The sequence below is a fragment of the Symphodus melops genome (genome assembly GCF_947650265.1).
Source record: "Symphodus melops genome assembly, chromosome: 1".
NCBI classification, from domain to species: domain Eukaryota; kingdom Metazoa; phylum Chordata; class Actinopteri; order Labriformes; family Labridae; genus Symphodus; species Symphodus melops.
Window position 1 is genome coordinate 34,338,422 of NC_136691.1, and position 16,707 is coordinate 34,355,128.

The 16,707-nt window shown below is 40.0% G+C and overlaps 1 protein-coding gene across 1 annotated transcript in view; it reads left to right on the forward strand.

Annotated features, from left to right (window-relative positions):
• golph3a (golgi phosphoprotein 3a) overlaps nucleotides 1-7,867 on the forward strand; it is a 186,236-nt gene extending 178,369 nt beyond the window's left edge. Inside the window, exon 5 of the transcript XR_013779261.1 lies at nucleotides 7,856-7,867. The gene's annotated coding sequence lies outside the window, so the exon portion shown is untranslated. The remainder of the gene's footprint in view (nucleotides 1-7,855) is intronic.
• The last annotated feature ends 8,840 nt before the right edge of the window (nucleotides 7,868-16,707 follow it).

The following is a 16,707-nucleotide window of genomic DNA, read 5'->3' on the forward strand; positions in this document are numbered from 1 at the left end:
AAATTGCCAATCTACCTGGTCAAATGCTTTCTCAGCATCTAAGCTGAGAAGCATTGACGCTTGTGTATCTTTTGCCATAAGTGACTGCAGGTTTAATGCTCTCCTGATATTATTTGTCCCATGACGGCCTGATATGAACCCTGTTTGATCTGGATTTATTAGTTTCTTAATGTATTTTTGTATTCTAGTTGCCAAAATGGATGTTAATATTTTGTAGTCCACACATAAGAGACTTATAGGGCGATAACTAGAACACAGCAGCGGATTTTTCCCTTCCTTCAATACCTCGACTCATGCAGTGTTTAAAAGAGTATGGAGACATTTCCGGATATAGAATTAATCAGAATAAATCAGAGGCAATGATGATATCAGGAGTGTGGCCAAATCAACTTAACAACATAGTGTCATTTCACTGGTCTAAACAAGGATTTAGGTACCTAGGAATTATTATAACACCTCAAAACACAAAACTATTTGAAGCAAACTATAATAAGCTAATTAAACAAGTAAGGAGCGATCTGAACCGCTGGGAAGTCCTCCCCCTGTCTCTGTTTGGCAGAGTCGAAACCATAAGGATGAATCTGCTTCCTCGCCTCCTGTTTTTATTCCAATCGCTGCCCATAAGAGTTCCAGTTTTCATTTTTACCATGTTAAACAAATTAATATCTCAAGTTATATGGCAACACAAGAGACCCAGAATTAGACTGAAAATACTTTATTTGGCTAAAAATAAAGGAGGTCTGGCATTGCCGAATTTGAAATTTTATTACTGGGCAGCTCAGCTCGCAGCGATTGTGACCTGGATCAGCGGAAACGAGGAAGCAAAGTGGACCCAAATAGAACAAGGTGAAGTTAAAGGTGCACCGTTATCTGTCCTGCCTTTTTTGGATTTGAAACATGTCAATAAAATGAGGATTGGAAATGAATGGATAAAACATACTATAAAGGTTTGGGCAGAAGTTAAAAAGATGCTTAAAGATAGTGGATCAATGTCTCGAGCTATGCCCATAGTGGGCAATGTTGATTTTCCACCTTCCATTTCAGATCATGGCTTTAGGAGATGGGCAGCTAAAGGTCTCATTATTTTTAACCAGTTATTTGAAGAAACACACTTAAAGTCCTTTACCCAACTTCAGGAACAATTTGACCTTCCCTCAAATGATTTCTATAGATATTTGCAAATTAGGCACTACATTACAAATTATAAAGAAAAAGAACGAATTGGCAAAACCCCAAATAGTATAGAACTATATTTTATTACAATCTTGGAAAAACGTCTTCCATTAAGTAAACATGTCTCCCATCTCTACAAAAGACTTTCATCAGACTTTTGTGAGAATACTTATAATATTAAGGAAAAGTGGGAATTGGAATCTAATACAATAATAGAAGATGAACTTTGGGACAAACTTTGTAACAGCAGTCATAAAGGTATCAACAGTCAGCAGTGGAAGGAATTCGACTGGAAACTCAAAACCAGATTTTTTCATACTCCTTTGGCTATTTCAAATTTTGTTAAAGATCCCTCAGCAGCTTTGTGCTGGAGACAATGTGGTAAAACAGGAGATCATACGCACATATTCTGGGACTGTCCAGTTATTTTTGAATACTGGAAAAATATTAAAGACGAAATTGAGAAAATTATGAAAAGAGAAATCCCTTCAAATGTACTGTTTTACTTACTTGGTGTCATACCGGTCGACCTTTTCACTGCTGAACAAAGATATATTCTGCATATTTTATTATTGGTTGCCAAGAAAAATATAACAGCAAACTGGAAGAAGGTTAAATCACCAACTGTGGCTGAATGGAAGCAAAGGTTGAGACAGGTGTATCTTATGGAAAGAATGACTGCAGCACTACAGCTGAAAATGGAGCTTTTTGATCGGAGGTGGAGCATGGTCAGAAAATACCTGATATTGTGAACTATTTGGGTTGTTGAGGTGGTTCCTTAAGTAATAAAAACGGGCCCTGATATGGAGTGACTCTATTTATTTATTTAATTGATTTATTGTATTTTTTATTTTTTATTTTTTCTGTCTGTATGTTTTTCTGTTTGTTTTTCTTTATTACTGCAATGTGTAATGTATGTTGGATGTATATTTGCATCATATCCAGCAATATTTATGTATGCAACATGTTTTGTTTTTGTTTTTGTTTTGTTTTTTCTCACACCACTGATCGTGTCTCAGATAATGTTCTATGTTAAACTGAAAAAATCTAAATAAAGAGTTCCAAAAAAAAAAAATTAGCTAGATATATAAGGTGAAAAGAATGAGTCCGAGCACAGAACCTTGTGCAGCACCATGACTTATTTTGGTGTACATAGGAGGACTTATCATTAACAAAATGAGATCCGTCAAGAAAAAATATTTTGGCCAACAGTTACTTTACTGCCAACTAAATGTGCTCGAACATGATGTGTCAGTTGTGTCAAATGCAGCACAACAACTTTGAGGAGAAACGTTGATGCAACTCTTCAAAGGAAGTGTACACACATAAGAGCATAATGCTGACACACACACACACACACACACACACACAGACACCTCTGGTCTCAGGCTCCCTCTCTCTCCTCCTCCTCTTTGTTCTAGTTTGAATCTAATCTCCGTTCAATCAGCAAAGTGCTGGTGTTACCTTCTGAGCGCTGCTCTCTGCAGACAGATGTTAAGAAACAAATAAAGGTCACACAAGCATTCAGGTGTAACCAATCTGTTTCTCCTTTTCATCCAGTTATGGAGGCTGATTGAGGACTGGGTTATCAGAAGATTCAGGAGCAGATAACGAGGCCTGAGGTGTGGGCCGCTGCATGCTTGGATCTGATTAGAGGGCCGACAGGTGAAACATGGAGGAGGCTGGGGAGGTTCACAACGCCAGCATCAGGTGTGCTTTGAAAGATGAGCAGAGAGCTCTGAAGACACGGAGCAACGTGACGGCGCTGCAGATCTGAATCTGTGACAGTGTCAGATAATCATCGCACACTTTTAACATTTGTGAAGACTCACTGCTTATCTGATGGGCCCTGATAGAGGATCAAACAAATTCAGATAAAACATGTTGTTTGTCAAGTTATGGACAAGGAAGATACGGAAAAAAAAAAAAACACGCATGAAGTTTTTGAAATAAATTATCGTAGAGAAATGGGACCCTTTTCTTAAATTGATACTTCACCCATTTACATGAAGCTGTGTATCATTAGAAACATGGTAGTAGTGTTGAATGGTCATGAATCCAACCCTCATTTTGCCCTGAGACGAGAAAAATATGTTTTTCTTTGCTTGAAAGTTGTGATACAAAAAGCGTCATATTGCATCACATGAAGAAAACTTCCAGGCAAAGAAAAACATATTTTTCTTGTCTCAGGGCAAAATGAGGGTTGGATTCATGACCATTCAACACTACTACCATGTTTCTAATGATACACAGCTTCATGTAAATGGGTGAAGTATCCCTTTAAATCCTGTCAGGTTGAGTCGTTTATGTGTAAAACTCTGACTCAGCTTTAAACGTGCCTACAGTCACAATGCAGCACCATACATGAGTTAACCAATGTAAACCTCTAAAGACTAAAGCAGACTGCTGCCTGCCTTACATCAAAAGACATTTTGAGTGATTTTAAAGTCACAGAAAATGTCCAAAATTGGAATAAATTTATTAAAGGTGATCCTCCCGGGATCACGAGTCTGGGTCTCTCCTCCCAAAAGGATATTCCTAAAAAAAACCTTCAAAATGCTGTTCCCAGGAAGATATTGATCATATCTTTACCACCTTAGTCAGTAACAACTCCGAGCTCCCTCCAGACATCAGTTTCTCACTATATCTCCAAGCCCAAACTCCTGAAACAGGAAACTCCTTTCTGCCACTGGTATCAATGATTTTACTCTTTCAGTCCCTTTAACACTCACATAAACAGAGGAACAACCCCAGATTGACCAATAACCAAAATCTTTTCCCGCTCAGCCAACTCTTTATCATGAAGGATAGAAATAACAGTCTCATAAGACGCGACCTTTCCCACTCACTTTATTCTCACTGTAAAAAAATAAATTATTCCCCACCTTTAGGAGAGGATTCATTGTTTTAAATAAAACACATTTCAGTGTCACATTGCATTATGTTCAGGGCTTGAGAGAAAAGTTAAAAAAGAAAAAAAAAAAGAGTTTGGCTTCCATATAGGAAACGGTCTTTCCAAAAAGTGAAGAGAAGGAGGCTAAACTTGTCATTATATCAGACCATAAATGCTTAATTTAGTTTTTTAAAGACATAATCTCTGTAACTTTCAACAAGGTGTTTAGAAATGTTCATGCTTTTGTAACATGCAAATTCTGTTTTTCAGAGACTTTTGTGTGTGAGTGTGTCACCCCTGATAAGCGTCCGCATGGTTATAAAAGAATATATTCTCTAATCTATCCTGTATGAAGCATCAAAGGTTCCTGTAGACTAGCTTTACTTACGAGTAGGTGAGTGAATCGTGCAGTTACATCTTCGCTGAGTGCAGTCAGAGGCTCAGCTAAGATGTATGATCTGTAAGAATTTCCTCTCTAAATGTCTGCAGGGTCAGCGTTAGCATGAAAGAGCGCTGTGATCTAATGATGTAATACAAAGAGGGCAGAGGCACCACAAAATGAGATAAAGTGTGTTTGAGAGATGATGCGGACCATCTCAGATCACTTAACAGCGATACATGAACTACTCAGAGTCCACCACCTGCGCAACATGGACTGGATTCTGTTGCATTACTGGATTTCCACTTTACAACTAGCGTCCACCACTGTGATATCTATTTGACGTCAGACCAGCCATAGGTGCACGGTAAAACAGATTAGATAGTTTCAGTATTGATTCACCACAATAATCTTAAGTTACTTTTAGAGCTCCTGAGCAGCGTCTCCGAGGCGAAATGATCGCACAATGTCATTATGCTCTGATTTCACGGGCCTTTTTGGCTTCTTCTGACTTGTTTCTGAGAATGTGTGGTAAAATAAATGAAAATAATGCATTAATGGCAGCAAAGTGGATTAAGAGACAGATGCATTTGTCAGTCTCAATGTCCTCTTTAACCTCCACATGGGGGGGAAACAATATGGAAGGCAATATAGACGGAGAATAAGCATCATCTTAGCGCAGCTTTTAGGACAATAATCCGTGTATAAACTCAAGTACACATAGGACTGTTGCTTATTACTACTTTTAGAACTATCTGAATAATAAATGCAGGTAATTAAGCAAATTGCTTTTTGATGAAAGGTAAACCGTTGTTGTTGTTTTTTTTGTTTAAGTATTAGATTTTGGTCTTCTCTTGGATCGCCCGCTCCATTTTCAGCAACAACTGTGACAGAATGAACTGACCTTTAAATGGACCCAACAGAACCTCATGAAAGACGTGATTCTGTCATGAAAAATGTGATATATATATATACAGGACATTTTTAGATTGGCTTCCCATTAGGTAACGATGTGAAGACTCTGTGGCAGGGCCACTAGTCTTTGGCTGGCTGCTGTTTGTCTCTGTGTTTTTCTGCAGGACGTGTGTCCTAGCAGGGTCAGCTGCACCTTGTACTGGTGCAGCCAGCTCTAAAAAGTTTTGCTGCCTCTGTCGACAACTGGTTCCCTCTTGGTAGTCCTGTCTTCTCCTTGTTCTATCTTGGCAGTCCAAGAAATTCCTTTCCCTTACTGTGGTCTATCCTGTTGCTCCTTTACCGCATAAAGCCAAAAAATAATTGTAAAAAAACATTTGTCTTGATTTTTTTTTGAGTATGAAATTTGTCCAAAGTAGATTTCTACCTTGGGCACTTTTGCAGTAGCTCTACTTGTTCAAGTGTAAATTCATTTGAAGCTATAGCTTTGACTGAATACATCATAAAATCAATGTCAAAGTTCCAGAGGTTGCTCCGGGTTTACGCTGATTTCAGGTAGGTCCATGTTGACCACAAATCAGCTAAATTGCCAACACAGCGGATAGACGTGGATAAAAGGCTGTAACCTTGGCATTCTGTTCATGAGGCACATTTGTAGGGCGAGCAGGCCCAGTTTGTGGTGTATGACTGGTATTGTCTGAGACATCTCCGCTCACTGTTCTGGAGATAAAGCTTTTCCTCCTTTAATGGATTCTGCTGGGTTTGTGTTGCTATTGAACCTGAGTGAAAGCCGGTGCCTGCTGTGGAACAATTCAGCCAAGAATGTGACATATCCAAAGACCAGTTGCTTTTTGAGTGGCCAAACAACATGTGCACAGTGCAGCACCATCCATTTACAGAGCTTTCAACGCCAGTGAGCTGGATCCACCGACACACTGGTGTACTATTTCACCAGTATGGTCTGTCAGAGACATCATGAAGCCCAGCAGTGACATGAAAATGTGTGGAATTAGCTGTCATGAGGATTGTTTGGGGAATGCTGTGCATTAGCTTCCACAGCGTTACTGTGTGGGTGTATAATATCTGATAGGGACACATCAAAGTGGAACAGGTTCTTATCTGCAGAATTCAACAATGCTATCCATGTTTCAGAGCCTGGAGTGGATTTCTCTGTTTGATCCGCTGCAGGTACTGCTGAAAAAGCTGCTACCAGCATCAAAATATCCACAAGCTGAGACACAATGCTCAGAATACAGCCTGAATACTTAAGTGTGTGTGTATGAGTGTGTGTAGGTGCGTGTGGAGGAGAGGGGTGGGGGGGATGGGGGGCACTTCAGTATCCATTCAAGCCCATCTCTGACATATTCCATGGCCTTGAAGTCTGTGTGGAGCGTGGCGGTGCTCTCTGGGCTTTGTTTACGGATCACGGCTTGTTTACTATGAAGCCCAGCGCCAACCCTGAAGAGATGTGGGCCCAAGATGTTTTATCTCTTGTCAGGGCTTGCTTCAATTAAATTAATGGAATCCATTCAGCTCTCCTCTTTTCCTTTCCCTTTCAGGCTCTGGCCACAGAGGAGAATACATTAAAAAGATCTTAAGATGGTTCATCATGGTATTAGCCTCTGTCAGTAATTTCTCCTCAGATTTTTTTTCTGTTTCTAAATGAAATCATCAATCTACAGCTCAGCAGGTACAGCTTCTTTTTATTTCATGCCTTTGATGTAAAAGTGCTTAGATCATTAACATGTTGTCCCAAAACCATACTTTTTTTCTACAGGGTATATTAAATATTGTTTATAATAGAGGCATGTATTGTTTCAAGTCATCTCAATGAGTTAATTAGTGAGATGCAAACGTTTTCCCCAACAGTCCATCTGTAGTTTTAAGTCGAACAGTGTGTCTGAACAGCATTCACCGTGATTGACAAAATCTGCTTAATTTCATTGTATGAGTGCCAAACAGCTTAGTTTAGGAGCAATGCATGATGCCACCGGCAAACGATGTGCCATTTATCCCAGAAACACTTTTTCTATCTAACTTTTCATCGCTCGCAGACGACAAACAAGGGAGCTCTACGAGGTGCCAGGACTGCACTACAGGACAATATACATGATTTTCTTTCTCTCCTAATTGAGAAGAGTGTTTAGCAGCTGCTAACGTTAGTGAGGTAATCGCGGCTTACACTAGCAAGCTAACATTGATCCATTGTTATTTCACCAACTCTGCACATTCTCCTTTTGAACAATATGACCACAGTTCTCTGGCTGATGATTCTGCTCAGCTGATGATTTCATGGTTTTTCTTGATAAACCCAACATTTTATTAGTCCATACGCTAAAAAGCTAGCTGGCTAGCTATCGTATTAGCCCACTGAGGTGAGACAATTGAAGGAAGCTCGTCTACAGCCTCAGCCAGGCTTACACAAGATAACTCATTACCCTTCCAACAAAAGGTGACATTTCCCTGTCTATAAAACAGTTACCTATTGATTCATCCAGTTCAGTCGGGGAGAGAGTGACGAGGGATGGCAGACAGTTACAAAATCAGAGGCGATACGCAAAGCCAGAAGAAAAGTAAGTTGGTATGCCGTATGCCAGCACTACACCATTGGTGGGCATTATCCCCCGCTTTGATTCCAGGCCGTGGCAGGAGGGAACAAAGTGATAAATAAAGATTAACCTCAGCAGGCAGCCAAATTATAAAGCTGATGTAAATAAGTGAAGAAATTTGCTGTCTTTCTGCTGCCTGTGTGACAGAGTCAGTGGTCAATGACAATCAAATGGATTTGAGGAGCGAGGACAGAAAGCAGGTATTACCCCAGTCCCAATCACATGTTGTCCTAATCACAGCTGCTCCACCTGCGAATAGACACGAAAATTACTCATCAGCTGTCACCGGGAAATTACTGGAGAGGAATGTGTTATCTGTCTGTATTCTTCTATCCTCCCTGCGTGCTGATATTACACCCTTCCTCTGAGTAAATGCTGCTCACATTGAAATGAGGGATTATTATGCTGCAGGACAGCGAGCAGGGTCTGGAGGTGATTTTCTCAGGAAACATGACAGCATAAATACTTTGATAGTCCTGACTGTGCCCACCGTGACATGAGATAGAGTTGATGCCTGATAAGAGAGGTGGACGTGTGATGCTTCTGTCATCATTATCAGAGACGTCTCGGAGTGTAAATCATCGATAAGACTTCATAAATACTGAACACACAAACACGCTCAGCTCTGTCACACAGTACACACACTGTGTGAGTGTGTGTTTACACGCGGGTTCACTCATGTATCACTGATGATTAAAATACATGCTGCACTTTATTAAAACTGTTCACCGAGATGTTTCAGCGTGAAGTCAGTCATGATGGGCAGAACTACTCTTTAGGTTTTTGTCCTGTCTGTTTGCATTAGGACTGCGTATTTCACAAAACCTCACAATCACAAAATGTATCACCAAGATATGATATGCATCGTGATACACATTGATTTTTGACGGTGACCATGTCTACACAGAATTCATAACACAGCTGTGCTAGAAGTAAGTATTCTGTTTCTAATCCGAGAGCTATTAACAAACAATATTCACATACACATACCATATTCTTTATTTCTTTTAATAGCCTTCTCACTTGTATCGTTTTTGCTTTTTTTAATGCAACAATAATATTCTGGATTCGCTTCATTAAGTCCACTTGTATTTCTCAGAATGTCCTTTACTGTAGCTTTACATGCTCATATAACTGAGGCACCTCAGTGTTTGTTACATCGCATGACAAACACTCATTAAGCAGCTGCTTGAAGCTTTTATCATCCTTCATGCTGTCCGGACACAAGTCTTTACCAAAAAAAAGCATAAAAGGGTATCTGTGATCTTCTGAACCCATTTAGTGGAGGGAAATGTTGTCTAGAAAACTTCACTCATTTTAGGCTGGGACTGCTTACACTGCCCTATGAGACTATCTGTTGCTTGTGATTTGTCATGTCTAGATGGAGGTTGCCCGTGTTGCTGCAGTATTTCACTTTGTTTTACCATTGCTTGCATACCACATTGCACATTGCTTTCAGTTTAGCTAGTGAAGAATATAGTTTCTCAACCATTTTCATTTCTGCTTCGTTGCACATTTTGGAAGGACAATATTTATTGTCATATTGAGCTTTAATCCACAATTGACTCCTCTCTGGAATTTATTTCTCTGATTAAAATATGTACATGAAATACAAATACTACAACAGGGGTCTCCCTGGTCTCCGGTTAAAATTGGCTTCTTCTCATCTTCTCATCAGCAGTGTGAAGCCTTTCTTACCCCCGAGGTGGGCAGTTCCATAAATGTGTGACTTCACATGAACTTAGTTGTTTTTGTGTAGGGATCTTTTCTCCATTTTTCCTCGTGAGATTCCTTTTTTTGAGATTCAAAGTTTGGTGCAAATTTGTGTCTTTGTATTTAATTAAATATGTTGCTATATCATGTCTGTCTCACAGTCAAACTTTTGTCTCCTGTCTCTGTGGATCTCTGATGTTTGTATGTCTTATATGGTTTAAAATCCTTTTCACATCAGACACCAGCAGTATGAAAAAAAGAAAATAATGCTAAGGAAGTGAGAGGAAAGCTAAACCTGTGCAAAGAGCTAAAATTACTAATTGGTTTACTGATCAGTTGTACTTTGTTCGATTGATTTGCAATTAATTCTGGTTTGCGGTGCATAAAGACAGAGGCTGGCGCCAACCTTGGAGCGTGTGGATACCTTATACTCACCCAGAGGGTCAGGGCGGGAGGGGAACATCAATACGTTGTTGTGGCTCGGGCCGGGGATCGCGCTGATACTGTCTTCTTCACTTGTTGGGCTGTGAGGCAGAGTGTATGGAACAATAGGTTTAGTGAGGGGGGTGATGGATGATTTCTCCTCTAAAGTGCAGGTGGGAGGTGTGTAACCCTGATCTGCCTCAGCCATTAGTGCGATCTTATGCTTCAGGATACACAGAGAGGAATTAATGTTTTATACTCCACAGGGAAACACTATACAGAGCTGGGCAGTAAATATAGCTCCTTTCCGTATAATATGGAGAACCATGGCATGAATACATCTGCGGCTATAAACTCCCTCTGCAATGTGCAGGAGGTGAACATTTGAACTGAACAGTTCCCTATTCTTCCACGCAAAGAGATGAACAATAAAAATATTTTACAATAAATGTCGTTTTTTATGCATTATTCATGTTCCAGGTTGAAGCTGCATGCCCTGGAACTATAAAAACACAAAAGCATCTCCACACACCAGGTTAGTCACACTCGAAGCAGGTGTTGTTGAGCACATGAGCCAGTAATTAACATTTGTGATTGTATGCTGTGCTAATTTTATTGGGGTGAAAAGAGGACATAAATATTCTACTTGAACAAAAGTACTGACACTTTGATTGTATTTTACTGAAGCAGAACTCATTTCTGACTCAAGTAAAAGTAAAATGTCTTTCTTTTATATTTACATTAAGTTTTGAGGTGTTTTTATAACTTCCGTTTCAGAGCGTCTTACCGATGCTTACTGTTAGGTTACCACAGTGTTCTTCTGCTTCTCTCAGTAAAGAAAGAAAAAAAACATGAAAACAGTGTGAATGAATCATGTCCTGGCATTAGCAGCAGGTCTAGACCTGAAGTTGTTCCCTCAAAAAGACGAGTTGGATGAGTTTTCTTGTCCACCATTGTCATTGACAAAGCTGATATCTTCATTCTGATTCTGATTGGTGGCATTGATAAGACCAGTTGCGGTCCAAATGTTGATCTATTTTCAACGGAGGGCACAGTTAGCACAAAACAGCTGACACTGAGGGCGTTTTTGTGCCTAAGATGCAGAGAAATGCAGAGAAATGATGCTCTGCATTAGTTTTGTATTAAAAATGGTGCACACATAAAAGCTTTAGTCGACGGTGGCCATACAAAGATATTTTAAGTTTATATTAGCTGGTTTTGCTGAATGGGCCTCTGGTGGATAACTACCAATGAACAATAAGCATTCAGTCCAACTTCCTGATCAACAGCTTAAAGCTTTCATATGTGACTATGATTCTCCTCAAGGTTTCCCTTCTCTGTGATGTGCTGTATTTTATTGTTCTACTGTGTTGTTGAAGTCAGGTATGAAGACTGTTTAGCAGTTTATCTTTACTCATAATGACTGGCAGTAGAGCTCTCTGTAGTCAGGGTAAAGTTGATAAGATGCTGAAAAGTTCCTTTTGTATTAAAGGTCATTTATTATGCAAATTACACTGAACCATGTTTTTCTAACACTAGTCCTTAATCTGTAATCAAACCTAACCTAATTATGAGAAGCGCATCCGCTCCGTTTTTTGTTTTCTCCACTGTTTACGGCCTGTTTGTGTGCTCAAACAGGCCGTTTGGAGATTTTCCCTTCATGACATCACAAAGGGCAGTAGCCCCTCCCCCAGGTGGGTGACACTCCCACACCTAGGTGTTTGTTCTGTTCTCTAAGTTTGCATTCCAGATGTCCAGATAACCTTTGTTTTATTCATGGTACATTACAACATCCATTTATAATATTTAAGAGTGAAAGTGAGAAACATGCAGGAAGGGTGTTTACACTGACAGCCAACAGCAAAGACAAATATGTTCGATATAAACAAACATTTTTGTCAAAGACTGCAGTGTTCTGTCAGAGACAGTTGTTTTGAAAAGTCATTGTGTGTGTACATTTCATGGGAAAAAAGTTGCATTGGCGTCATTACAGAAGGTCCTCGTTTTATTCTGTTTGGACATGAAGAATAGAAATGTTCAGGTGTGAGGACCACCTGGAGGTGTAGGCGGAGGATCGTCCAGATAAAACAGCAGTTTTTCCTTAAACTGTCTCCTCACTCGTGTGTCCCCGACTTACGGCAACATCGGCATTCCTCTCCACCTTATGATGTCCTCGTGCTGGAGGAAACAGAGATAAGGAAGTGAGAGAGGGTATTGACCACAGATGCTTTCTGAGCCAGACTGTTAGCTTTTTAGCACTGGCTGTGCAGTGATCTGGTTACCCGACGAGCCGCCACCACCTTCAGACACTCTAGAAGCTTCCCTCGAGACGCTGAGCTGTCTCCAGCATGGCTGAGAGACAGATTTGTCTCAGACGTCACCGAGTCTGACCAGAGGCACCGAGTCCAACCACAGCTCACACACACAGCTCGTTGACATAAACGCACACACACACACACACACACACACACACACACACACCTTCAGGTCTGTTCTGGAGGACAGAGATGGAGCAGCTCTCTTATCTCATAGATTTTAGAAATAAATATGTTTAAACTTACACATCAGAAGCAGTCCAACATCAACTCTTTTTTGTGAATTTCATTGTTTTGCACCTTATAGGAACCCACACAGCCGTACTGTGAAAATCTGCATCTTTCTTTTTAGTACTTCTAACGAGCGCGACTACTCAAAACACCTTAACACCACAGGTCACTCCCATACACACTGATTGCAGAGGTTTATCAGAATTAAACCCATTCCTGCACATTTATACACCGCTTACAAAGCAGCAGGAACAATGTTTTGATATGAGCTTTGCCCAAGACACATTAGACATGTAGCTTCAGGAGCTGGGGATCGAACCCTCAACATCCGGTTGGAAGACGACCGACTCTACCAACGAGTCACAGCTACCTCACATTTGCAAACTATGCAATGGTTTTATCAGCAAATGTAGTTTCTTTTAATAATGTTACAGAGGTTTGGAGAGATATATTTCTACATGTAGCCAAAGTGTACACTAACCAGCATCTTAACATGGGGTTAGCGAGGGTCCCTACCAGGGTCCAGCATGTATTAAGGCGCTCTGCCTCTGTGATGTCAGAGGGTTTTCAATTAGAGGAGAATAAATCCATGGTAGCTTCATTGGAGGATTTAGTGTGACCTGTCCTCTGACCCCTGACTGTGAAGTCAAATATTGTTGTGCCTCTTTAAATGTGACTCTTACATTTAGCCCGTCCATCCTGATATTGATAGCTGTATTGATTTGTGTGTTGAATGACTACAAAGCTGAAGAAGCTAATCTAAAATCAAGAACTCATGAGCTGCAGTGTGCGCTCCGGGGGATATGTTTAAATGTAAGATATTACTGCTGGCTGCTATTCACTGTTCCATGTCTATAAACAAATGAATAACCATTAACATCCATCAGAACAAACCAGAGTCAATACATGTTGGTCATCCTCCCTTTTAACTCTTGACTGAATAAAGGAGAGTAATTAGAGATTTAATATCCTGAAAAATGGGCCTAAAAATTCCTATTCAGATATATAGTGACAAAAGTCAAACCATATGGACTACAAGCAAATAAGGTCTCTTCTGAAAGCTATTAATCTGTAGTTTCAGAATGTGTTGAAATTCTTCCAAAAATCATTCAAACATGTGAACTGTAGCTGATACAATGCAGGACTTCGTCATAGCCCAAGGTCTTTAAGGAAGTATGTTTAAAACAACTGCTGAATTTTTTCACTCAAATTTGTCTGAAATTTTTCCTGCAGGTCCCTGGTATTTCTTGCTCAGAAAGTCTGAGTGAGTTAAACATGCAGGAGGATATAATCAGGAGAATTTTCCTCAAGCCTATAGGACATGGATGACGACATTCATATTCTGTGACTGTGCAAGTAATTAGGCCGGTATGATGTTTTCTTTTCTCCAGTGAGTTCTTTAGGTATTAGTTGAAGAAACATATTGAACATGCCTCGAATCTTATTAGCAACAAACAAAAAGACAGTCATCAGCACAGTGGCAGGCAATCGGTTGGTAGAGGGGACGTAGGGGCAGAAACCTCCTTTTCACTCAGGCACTCATTGGCTGGGAACAGTGAACGGAAGCTTGTAATTGGCCAAATGAGAACAAACAGGCATTTGTTATGTTGATGTGTCAAAATCAGAGAAAAACTATTAACTAACTAACTAACTAACTATTTCATGACAAATTATAGAAAGTGGAATATCAGGAGAGCTGAGACTAAGGTGGAACAATCTGAGGATCTACAATGTGTTTGGATTTAATCTTTACTGGATTTAGGGCTGATGCAGTAGGAATGTTTTTGTTGGGGTTTTATGAGACATTATTGCAAAGCTTTCAATGATGTAATTTGTTTGATAATAAACAATGTCAACATGCACAAAATATTAAACAGCTTTAAAGGTCCCATATTATGCTCTTTTGGGGGTTAATATATCTCATGTATGTCTACAAAAGTGCATTGACAATTATTATTAATGTTTTAAAAAAAAGCTTCTGTGTTCATGTACTGCTGCTCCAACCCTTCTCATCTGCCTGTTCTTCTAACGCTCAGAATCACCCACGCTCAGGGTCCCCATGTGTGCCAAGTCTGATCTGATTGGTTTGCCAACCTGTTCTATTGTAATTAGTCAGTTGTTAACGTTGGTTCTCAGAAATGTTACGCCCCTTTTACCATATTGGGTAGCAGTCTGTTGCTCAGAGCGGAGCAGCATGAGTTGTGCTTGCTACAATGAGCCAATGGTCTTGGATCAGTGCCATCATCACAGCGTGATATCACACTTGAATTTTTCAAGGTGGGCTAGGGACTGAGCGTTTCATGCTGCTGCTTCAACTACGAACAGGAGGATGTAGGAGAATACGCGTTTCCGCTGACTTTGAATTTTTGCACATACATGTGTCTAAACATGTGCAAGACACCTGGAAAATACACTCAAGAGAATCTAAAACCAGAAAAATCAGAATATGGGACCTTTAACAGCTGCTTCTCTTTCTCTTTCCCTCGGAGGAAGAATTGACAAATAATTATAGCAATTTTGCATAATTACTAATATTAAAACAACAATAAGCATCATTGTGAATGGAAGGTACATTGTCCGTTTAGCTTTCAAAATGTCACAGAAGTCAATTTCAGATTGCTTTTGTTCTGTGTATTTGAAGGTACTGGTTGAATGTGTGCTTAAGCCTTTATCACAATGTTTGGCTATGGCCCTCTACAACACAGTCTGATAGTTGCAAGTCAGGCATACACATGATAGCTTGAGCCAGATTTACATTTGTATTCCCGAGCATTTCCAGGACGATGATATTCTCCTGACTTGGCTGTTCACACATGCACCTCACAGCAGGAGACTGTCCCTGTCAGAAGTGTGTGTGTGTGTGTGTGTGTGTGTGTGTGTGTGTGTGTGTGTGTGTGTGTGTGTGTGTGTGTGTGTGTGTGTGTGTGTGTGAGAACCAGTGTTCATATACTGGTGAACAGAAAATACAATGCAGCTGTTTAATCATGTGCAAGGAGATCACATTGAATCGGGTGCATACAGTCTATGCACCAGTCACGGGGTACAAAGGTCATTATCGCCTCCTTCAGGACAAGATACAGCGCTTTACAACTATACAATTGAGGATTTCTCTGGCTTTGATAACTGTTGAAAATATTTGAGCTTGTGTACGTACTCGTACAAAAAATACATATAACGTCCATATTTAATTAATTTAGCCTGTTTCCTCAGCTCTGAATTTAGACTCTGTTACTGAAACATGATATTTGTATTATATCTAGAGCCAACAGACATCCCACTGATATCTTGATGTAAATAATCCACATTTCTTTTGAGTGTCTTCACCAGTGACCCTGCAGTGTGTTTCCTGTCATGTTTTATAGGAACAACATCTCATCATCACTGCTGATTTATTTACTTTGTTCAGGTTATTATGACATGTGGCTCTATAATAAAATAAAGCGGAGATCCATAGGCAGCTTTCAGAGTGTGTGCATGTGTGCGTGTGTATGTGTGTGACACACAAAAGAGCGACCGGTTGCTAGGAGCACAAAGCAGCTCATCCATTCAAGACTGATAGAGTTTTACCTCCTGTCAGCCACACAAACTATAATTACACATTAATTGGGGAGTCTATGATGGCTCTACATAGTGTGTGTGTGTGTGTGTGTGTGTGTGTGTGTGTGTAGGTGTGTGTGTGTGTGTGTAATGTTATAGAGCAGCTCCTTCATTGTGCATATCTTATTTTTAAAGCATGTTGTTTTTGTGCATGCAGTGAAGAGTTTCTTTGAATTTCTCTTCAGATAAATTGTCTGATAATTTTATGCAAGAAGAAAAGTGCTTGAGTTTTAATGTATGTTTCTGCAGATCAAAGCTATAGCTAACGCTGCTACTCATCCATCTCATTCGATGATTAGCCTTTATTATACAACCAGGACTTAAAACCATCTACACCACAGTATGCACCGCTCTGCCTCAGATATCATACATAAAAAGCAGCTCAGAGAAAAAAGACGTGATTTTCAATTCTGTAAAAAATGTGCCTTTGTAGGAGAAAGGCGTTATTTTGTGTCACTGCAC